At 38.2% G+C, this 8774-nt stretch overlaps 1 non-coding gene across 1 annotated transcript; it reads left to right on the top strand.

The window, feature by feature from the left end:
• The first annotated feature begins 3627 nt into the window (after window positions 1-3627).
• On the top strand, window positions 3628-3689 carry LOC125169265 (small nucleolar RNA SNORD42). Its single transcript, XR_007153580.1, has one exon. It is a non-coding gene; the product is annotated as a small nucleolar RNA SNORD42 (small nucleolar RNA).
• Window positions 3690-8774: the final 5085 nt, after the last annotated feature.

The raw sequence follows: 8774 nt of genomic DNA on the forward strand, positions 1-8774 counted from the left end.
GGGTGTGGATTTGAGAAACAAAGGTTAAAAAAAAAATGTATAACCAGGGCCTCTTAATTTCTAGAACAGGCTAGCTTTCATGTTTTTAAGCTTAAGCCAGTTTTGACTAACAGGATTATTTGCAGCCCCACCTGCTTTTTAACCCTGATTAACAGTATATTTGATACCTAAAAAACATAAGCAAATCTCTTGAGAAACCCAGAAAACTGTAGAAGGCCAAATTAAAGACTCCTGTGGATTTATTTTACCAACCATGCCTGGAAGGAAATAACAAGAATGACTGCATCTGAAACTCAAGTCAGATTCACATTCTTCATCTTAAAACCTCATGATGTATATTAAGAACACTCGTAGCAGAGGTCTCAGGATATATGACTTGATCTGATATATCCACACTTGAATTTCTCCTCTTTTTATAGGCAAAGAAAAGAGGCCTAGAGACCCATAGTTAATCAGAGAAGAGACTGAAACTAGGCTCTAACTAGATTTTCCACCAAACCACTCAATCATTATTAAATACCAGTTATGTGCTAAGGATACAGAGGTGAGAGCGGTGAGGAGGGCAAGGAGCGGGGAGAGAGTCACCTGAAGAATTCAAGGAGAGAAAGTTAGTATGGTGAGAACACTTGTAGTACCAGTAATGAGAATAAAAGGCACACAAAGGAAATGCCCTTTTAGCTGGACCTTGGAAAATTAGCCAGTGTTCTCCAAGCCAATGCAGAGGCCAGGAAGGCAGACGAAGAAAGTCCTTTCCAATCAGAACATAAGGAAAAAAATCATCAAGCATAGAGTAGGAGGTCCCCAGTGGGAAATGTCTGGATGAGAGCAGACCCCGGCCTTGGAGGTCAGTAGTTTGGGGCTTTTTTTAATGGGCAGTGGAGAGCTAATGGTGGTTTGTACAGGATATGATCAGTTGTGTGTTTCCAAGAATTTATTTAGTGATAGTGTTCAAAATAAACTATAGCTGGAGATAGGGTAGACACAGGCAGACTTATTAAAAGGGTTATTTCAGGAGTTCAGAAGAAATAAGAGGTACTGATGAGTCATTTCAGAAGGAGAACTAACAAATCTTGGTGGCCAGATGAACAAAGGGAAGGAAAGTGAGGCCAAAGATGACCCTGAAGCCCCAAGGTCAAATAAAAGGCATAGAGAGTGATGTTATTAACTGAGACAATAAGCTCAGGGAGGGTGGGTAATTCTTGAAGAACTTACCATTTATCTCTCATAGCATCTTTCTGACACTAACAGGATCATGAAGTTGTATGGAATGGGCATAAAACCTTGTGATAAAAACCCTATGTGCTATGGGGCACCTGGGTGGCTCAGTCAGTTAAGCATTTGACTTTGGATCAGGTCATGATCTCACAGTTTGTGAGTTTGAGCCACACATTGGGCTCTGTGCTGACAGCTCAGAGCCTATAGCCTGTTTCAGATTCTGTGTCTCCCTCTCTCTGTTCCTCCTCCACTCTCACTCTGTCTCTCTCTCTCTCTCTAAAAAATAAATATTTAAAAAAAAATTAAAAACCCTATGTGCTAACTTAAGGTAAAAAAAAGAAACTTTTTTCTTAAGTGCTCAGTACCAACAATGCACACATTTCAAATACTTCCCGGGGAAATACCTATATGTAACCTAATTCATAACACAGATAATTATTGTGATTTTGAAAGATAATTCTCAAGTGGGAGAAATGTCAAATATTTCTCCTTGTAAGCAGTATCAGGTGTCAACAAAGCAAAGACAAAAAATTTATTCTAATGATTTGGGATTTCTATTTTAAACTTTTTTTTAAAGTTTATTTATTTTTGAGAGAGAAAGAGAGACAAAGCACAAGCAGTGGAGGGGCAGAGAGAGGGAGACACAGAATCCAAAGCAGGCTCCAGGCTCTGAACTTTCAGCACAGAGCCTGACGTGTGGCTTGAGCTCAGAAACTGTGACATCATGACCTAAGCTGAAGTCAGACGCTTAACTGACTGAGCCACCCAGGCGCCCCTGGGATTTCTATTTTAACACAAAGAGATACAATACAATTCCAAATTAGATTTGTGTCTGGGTGTATATGGTATTTATTCAATCAATGGGAGGATACAAGAAGAGATTCAAAGATAAGCAAAGGTCTAACCCCATTCTCAAGGAAACTCCATTATTTTTCATGAGTTTGAACAAAATACAGGACATACATGAGTTTATGTCCTGTAGCACCTGTAAAGGTGTATCAAGGGCTCTGTAAGACCAGTCATCAATACAGACTTTGAAATTATTCACAGAAGTAGTCTCAAGTCTTCTCATTTTATACACTACCCTTGGGCCATCTTCCATGCAGCTGTCTGATGATCCCCAAAACAGTCCTCTCTTCTGGGCTCCACATCTCCTTTAGCTGGGTGCCATGCCTCTAAGCTCAAAGTCAACACAACCACAACTGAAGTCAAATCTTCTGTCACCCGAACTCTGCTGGCACCTCCTGTCTAGCTTGGCTAATAGAAATATCATCTGTCTAGGCTCCCTGAGTGTGAAGCTTGAAAGTCATCCAGAATGACTTATTCTAAACATCCCAATCAGCCCTCACATCCATTTTCTAGCTAAGTCAGCCTTCTCGCCTTACAACCACATTGCCACTGTTATGTTTCAGGATCCCATAATTCTCACCCGGGCAATTGCAATATCCTAGTTTTTTCAAATATCTACATTTCAAATAAAGTGACTTTTCTAAAGCATAAATCTCTAAAGCACCACCATATCCTTTGGCTACACATGTGGCAATAGCTTCTCCTTGCTTCCAGGATGAGTTCAAACACCTTATGTAGGAAGCAAAATAGTGACCTTCCAAAGATGGCCATGGCATAATCCCCAGAACTAGTAATACAGCCACAAGCCAAGGAATGCAAGCAGCCTCTAGAAGCTGAAAGAGTCAAGGAATAGATTTTTTCCCCCAGAGCCTCCAGAAGGAACACAATTCTGCCAATGCTTAAATTTTAGCCCCATAAAACCCATCTTGGGCATTGTTTTAAGCCCCTAAGTCTGTGGTAATTTGTTACAAAAGCAATAGGAAACCAATACTCCTGTGTATGGTGTACAGAGCCATTCACAAACAGTGCCCTACCTCCCACTAGTTAAATACCTCTCCAAACTCAACACAGCCAAAACTGAAGTCAAATCTTTTGTCAACCTATCCTACCTCCTTATTTTCTATCTTAATAGAATCGCCATCTATGAGCATGCTTTCCAAGGTTGCCACTCTTTAGCCAAACCAAGTATTTATTTTCTCATGTTTCTATGTTTCTCCCTGTTCATTCAGGTCTTTCTGCCTTCTCTATTTGTCCTTCATAAGTCCACTAAAACAGCACCTGCTCTGAGAGACTCCTGGTTGTTGAGATAGAATACATGTCTTCACACTCTGTGTCCTTCCAGTCTCCGGTACATAATGTGGCTTTGTATTTATCATAATCTACCATGTTGGCTGCTTGTCTGCACCTTCTGCTAGACCATCAGCTCCTTGAAAACAGACACTGTGTTAATTCATTTGTGCACGCCCAGTACCTAACACAGTGCCTAACTCATAAAATACCATTGATAGCCAAAGTAAAAATTGAACAGTAGACCAAAATGAAAGCAAGGTTAAAAGGAGGGGATTCCACATGATGAGAAAATCTTAATTTATTGAAAATAAACGGCAAAGGAGCCACTAATGAAAGAGGGATTAAATATGCAAATATAAAAGGGGAGAGAAATTTATTTTACTAGCCTGAAAGTAGTCCAAATAAATGAGATCATTGACAAAAAGAAAGGAACTATCCTTGGAAAGGAGGAAAGATTTTTTTTTCCTCCAAGTAAGAAAAAAAGCCAAGGAGTAATACACAGATATTAATTTATTAAAAGATTAATATACAGATGTAAGAAATAAAAATGTGTCCTTTCACAAGGTTAAGGACTTGAATTTATGTTGAGGCATTATGTTTATGTAGTTCCCTATATTATCTTCCTCCCAAATCTCTTAGCATAATTTTATGAATAGATCAAATAGCTATTAGCTCTTGGGAACTTCTGAGGCCATCAGATTCTTTTCCAAGTCAAGAAAGCTTCTGAGTACTACTTCCAGGTGCTTCCTTCCACCAAAAACAGAGGGAAAAGAAAGTTTATTTCCAACCAATTCAAGTTCTGCTAACACAGCCCATAACAAATCTCTGCTGGGCCAAGTGAAAACCAGAGTTCCTGTTCCTTGATGTCTAGGTCAGAGTACCTCAGTTATATTCTCTTAAATGTATTTTTCACAAGCAAAACGCACTGAACTTTACAGAAAATTCCATCCCTACTGAAATCAGTGGTGACAAGATGACAACCAAAATGCTGCACAAATAAAGGAATATTGGGGAACCTTTAAACAGACACCTGCCTCAAACAATAATGGTGTACGGGTACCTCTGACACTCACCAACCCACTTTTGGAGTCAAGAAAAGCCTTTAATGTTGACAGATTTTGATGGCAAGGCCACCTTGCAGAAAAATGTGTTCCAAGTAGGCAACACACTCATGTGACAAGGCACATGCTCTGAAAGCTCCCACAGAAGCACCTCTTGACACCACATTTCAGAGGGAGCTGTTCTCCCTTAGAAACAAAGCAGCACTGCCTCTGGCTGAAACTGTTGGGTAAGCAGCCTCAGGTTCCTTTGCTTCGTTTCCATCCCCAGTCACTTTCTCCAACAATGTTTACAAAGGTTTGTTTTCACCCAAACGGGTCAGACTCTTAAAACCTAATTTTTAAAAACATGGTCAAGTTTCAGGTAGGAGCTTAGCAAGCCAGGATTCTCAATCAGAGCTTCTCTCTCCCACACCACGTGGGTCCAAACAGGTTATCTGGTCCTTGTAAGCAGAAACCCGTTACCATCTCGCTTTTTCCCCTAGTTTCCAGTGCCCCATACACCTGTCTCCCACCACACTGGACATGTTCATCCGCAAGGTCGACTCCATTTCAAACAAGATATATGCCATTTCTATGGCTTTTAGCTTTCATTAAGAGACTGTCTCACCTAATCCAAAAAATAAGCAAAGGCTAATCACATCCATTCATTCATTCATTCATTATCGCATTCATTTATGCAATTTTAACCTTCTGCATACAGGCTCTGGGCCTTCCCAGAAAGGAAGCTGCTGTAGACTGAATGTTTGTGTCCCCTAAAATTCATATGTTGAAACTTAACCTCGAATATAATGATATTGAAGATGGGGGCCTTTGGGAGATAACTAGATCATGAATGGGATTAGTGCCTTTGTAAAAGAAACTTCAGAGAGATCCTGCCCCATCCACCATGTGAGGACAAAGTGAAAAGATGGCTGCCCAGGAAGCAGGTCCCCACCAGACACCAAATGTGCCAGCACTTTGATCTTGGACTTCCCAGCTTCCAGAACTGTGAGAAATAAATTTCTGTTCTTTATAAGCCACCCAGACTATAATATTCTTCTTTTCAGTTTATAGTATTTTTGTTGTAGCAGCCAAGCTAAGACTGAAGCCAAAGGTGTAAGAAACCCAATACCACTGCTCATACAGGGGTCCTGGACTGGCTCATTCTTGGGATGTAACTCCCAATCAATAAAGATAATGTCCTGAATATCTACTCTGTTCCCAGAATCACAAATTTATCAGGAGTATTAACACATGGTTCCTACTCCCACAGAGTCTACACAGCAATAAGAAAATCAAAACATATAAACAAGAAAGAACTAGAAAAAAAGAGCCAGTGAAGGACTTCTTTCAAAGCAGATAAGGGTTTACAAAAGGAGAAGGTGGACTTCAATGTAGGCTAAATCAGACAAGATGTAGAAAGTCCAGAAGACCTGTCACCCGATCTGAGTGTGCTATCTAGTACAGTTAAGTTTTGGATTGCATCACAAGAAGAGAAAACACATGAGCTGGATGCTCAGTTGAAAATTTACACAGCATTTTGAAGTCTGTCTAGAATATTTCCCACTTTAATCAAAGAAACTGTTAAAGATACTTTCTTCAAACTAAGAAAATACAGAAAATATCCCAGGGAGGGAGGGTCCATGAAAAAGTATTCATGGGGCAACTCTTAGAATGGAAATATTACTTTCCTTAAAGGGGAGAATATAAACATTGTCAACTCTCATTCTACCATTCTAAAAAGCAGAAGCACTTGGGACTTAATCTACTATCCTTCCGTAAATTATCATAAAAAGAGAACATTCTTTTCCATATGAAAAAAAAGATACTCCTTTAACTGGTATTTACAAATTACCTTACATGTGGAAACAAAAATACAAATAAGACAGCCAGGCTTGTACTGAGTGAAGCCAGTAAGAGACATCAGAAACCAAGAAAGGCACAAAACTCCATGTCTCAGATTGTTCAAGACTCATTTTCATGTTTCATAAGACTTACCCTTTCCACAAATATAACATAATCTTTATAGTTCACAGAATAAAAACATCCCTGTCAGATTCTTGTGGGTGTCACTGCTACACTTTCAGTAATGTGCGTCCAATTTATACTTGACATTAAGAAATAGTTTAGAAAAAACAAATCAAGGGGCGCCTGGGTGTCTCAGTCTGTTGAGCATCTGACTCTTGATTTCAGCTCAGGTCTTGATCTGCAGTTCGTGAGATCAAGGCTCTCGTCAAGCTCTGTGCTGACAGTGCAAAGCCTGCTTGGGATTCTCTCTTTCCCTCTCTCTCTCTCTGCCCCTCCCCCACTTGTGCTCTCACTTTGTCTCTCAAAATAAATAAACATTAAAAAAAAAGAAACAAGAAATCAAGCATAAACATCACACACACAAAAAGAGAAAGCAGGATTTGTAATATTAAAATGGTGTCACATTACCAGCTGAAAAATGTCCAGTCTCAAATCATGGCACTTTACTAACCCAAGGAGAATCAGAACAGGGTAAGAGAATCACTGAAGATAAGTTTAATGATTCTAACACTCTATTGAAACAAGAATTACTCTCCCCTTAGAGTTGCTTTTTTTTTCCCCCCTTTCAGATCATTTTGGTGACTTTTTATTAGTCTCCTAAATTGATCTTTACCAACCTGGAAATAGTGAATGAGTAATTCTCCAGGAAAATAGTATATAATAGCCAAAACAAGCTACATGTTGACAGTGATCTGTTAGAAAAGAAAAAAAAATATCTTATTCAGAGGTCGGACTCAAAATACTGAAAACAAGTCTGTACCACTGCAACAAAGAAAGCATGGATTTTTTTTCTGTGTTGAATAAAGAGATGGCTTAGCAAGATTTGTTGTTTTTAAAAGAAAAGAAATGCATTGTTTAGCTAAAAGTTCTTTGTACACAGAAGGTGCTCCAAAAAAGCAAACAGTAAATGAGTGAATTTTTAACTCATGAGTGAATGAGTAAATGAATGAGTGAATTTTTCAGTAAAAAGAAACTGATTAATCAGGTCAGCGGGGCCTATACAATGAAGACAGATCTTCTTTAGACAGAATTATTTTCCTTCATCATCTCCCTCAGTCCTTCCACCCCTAATTTCAGGCAGGTCTGCCAGGCAATCTTCTACTCAGTAAACAGGAACAATGCCTTATTATACAATGACTTGTTATTGCTTTTCCAAAAATTTTCAAAAAATGGTAGTACTGAGCCTAGACTATTTTTCATGTTCTTCCTCTTGGCAGAAACCTATGAAAACAGATGGAGAAATAGTGGTGGTTAAAAACACAAAAACAATTCGCATATAATCTTTTATAGTCTTTTTCTAAAATTGGAACAGTTCTGCATACAAATATTTAATCTGTCTTGGTAGACAAAATAAATATTCAATAGACATATTGAAGAAAAAGATACCCTTGATACAGAAGAATATCAAGTGACATCCGATACCAAACAAGCTATACTTTGAATGCCCGAGTCTTCCCAGGCCCTCAAGTAACCTATTTTTTTGAAAAATGAAACTCGAGTTTTGTTTGGGTACACTCACATCTATATTCTTCCTTATGGATCTAAAAGATGAAAACAGAGAAAAGATAATTTACAGAATTTTCCAGTCTACCTAGAAAAAACAATAAATATCTGCTAAGTTTTGATATTTTTACTAGTGAGATACTTTTATACTGAGACCCTCCTACAAAATTATATCTTCCTAAAAATGGTTGAGAATAATAATTACCTCTTAAAATGTTTACCAAAGGCTCACTTCAAGTCCCAAAACTTAGAATATATTATTTAAGAAAATTTTTAAGTCAGGAACATAGCTCAACGTCATTACCTCCATTATTACCTAAATGAAGCAGATATTTCCGACAAAAATACACTCAATGGGTAGGATATAAGAAAACCAAAATTCCATATAATATAAAATAATATAGGGGAAGGTTATATGTAACTTAACAGTGTTGACCTTGGTAATAAAATAATATCAAAAAAGTTAAGCATAGCTGCTTATTTCAGTAAAACTTTGGGAGTTCTTATGGACTGAAGGTAATATTTCTTTAATGGCAGGATATTCAGTATGAACTTCATGGCTTAAGAAGAAAGCACTAGAACTGAAAACCTATTGAATTAATGGTGTTGAGAAACTTCAGACCACTCCATAATAGGTAAATCTTCTTCAACTTACTTCTTGTCAAGAGATAAAAACATTTGAAACTTGAGACCTACATAAACACACACCCATAGGCACAAACACAAACACACAGATTTATTCACATAGTTAAGAATTGTGAAAATCTGAGGTTTTAACCTACTTACAAGCTAACAAATTAGCCAGCTACAGCTGCATGACTGGTGACAGAAGAGAAAAGACTCCTAGGT

Source organism: Prionailurus viverrinus, chromosome B3, assembly GCF_022837055.1.
Source record: "Prionailurus viverrinus isolate Anna chromosome B3, UM_Priviv_1.0, whole genome shotgun sequence".
Classification (NCBI taxonomy): Eukaryota; Metazoa; Chordata; class Mammalia; order Carnivora; family Felidae; genus Prionailurus; species Prionailurus viverrinus.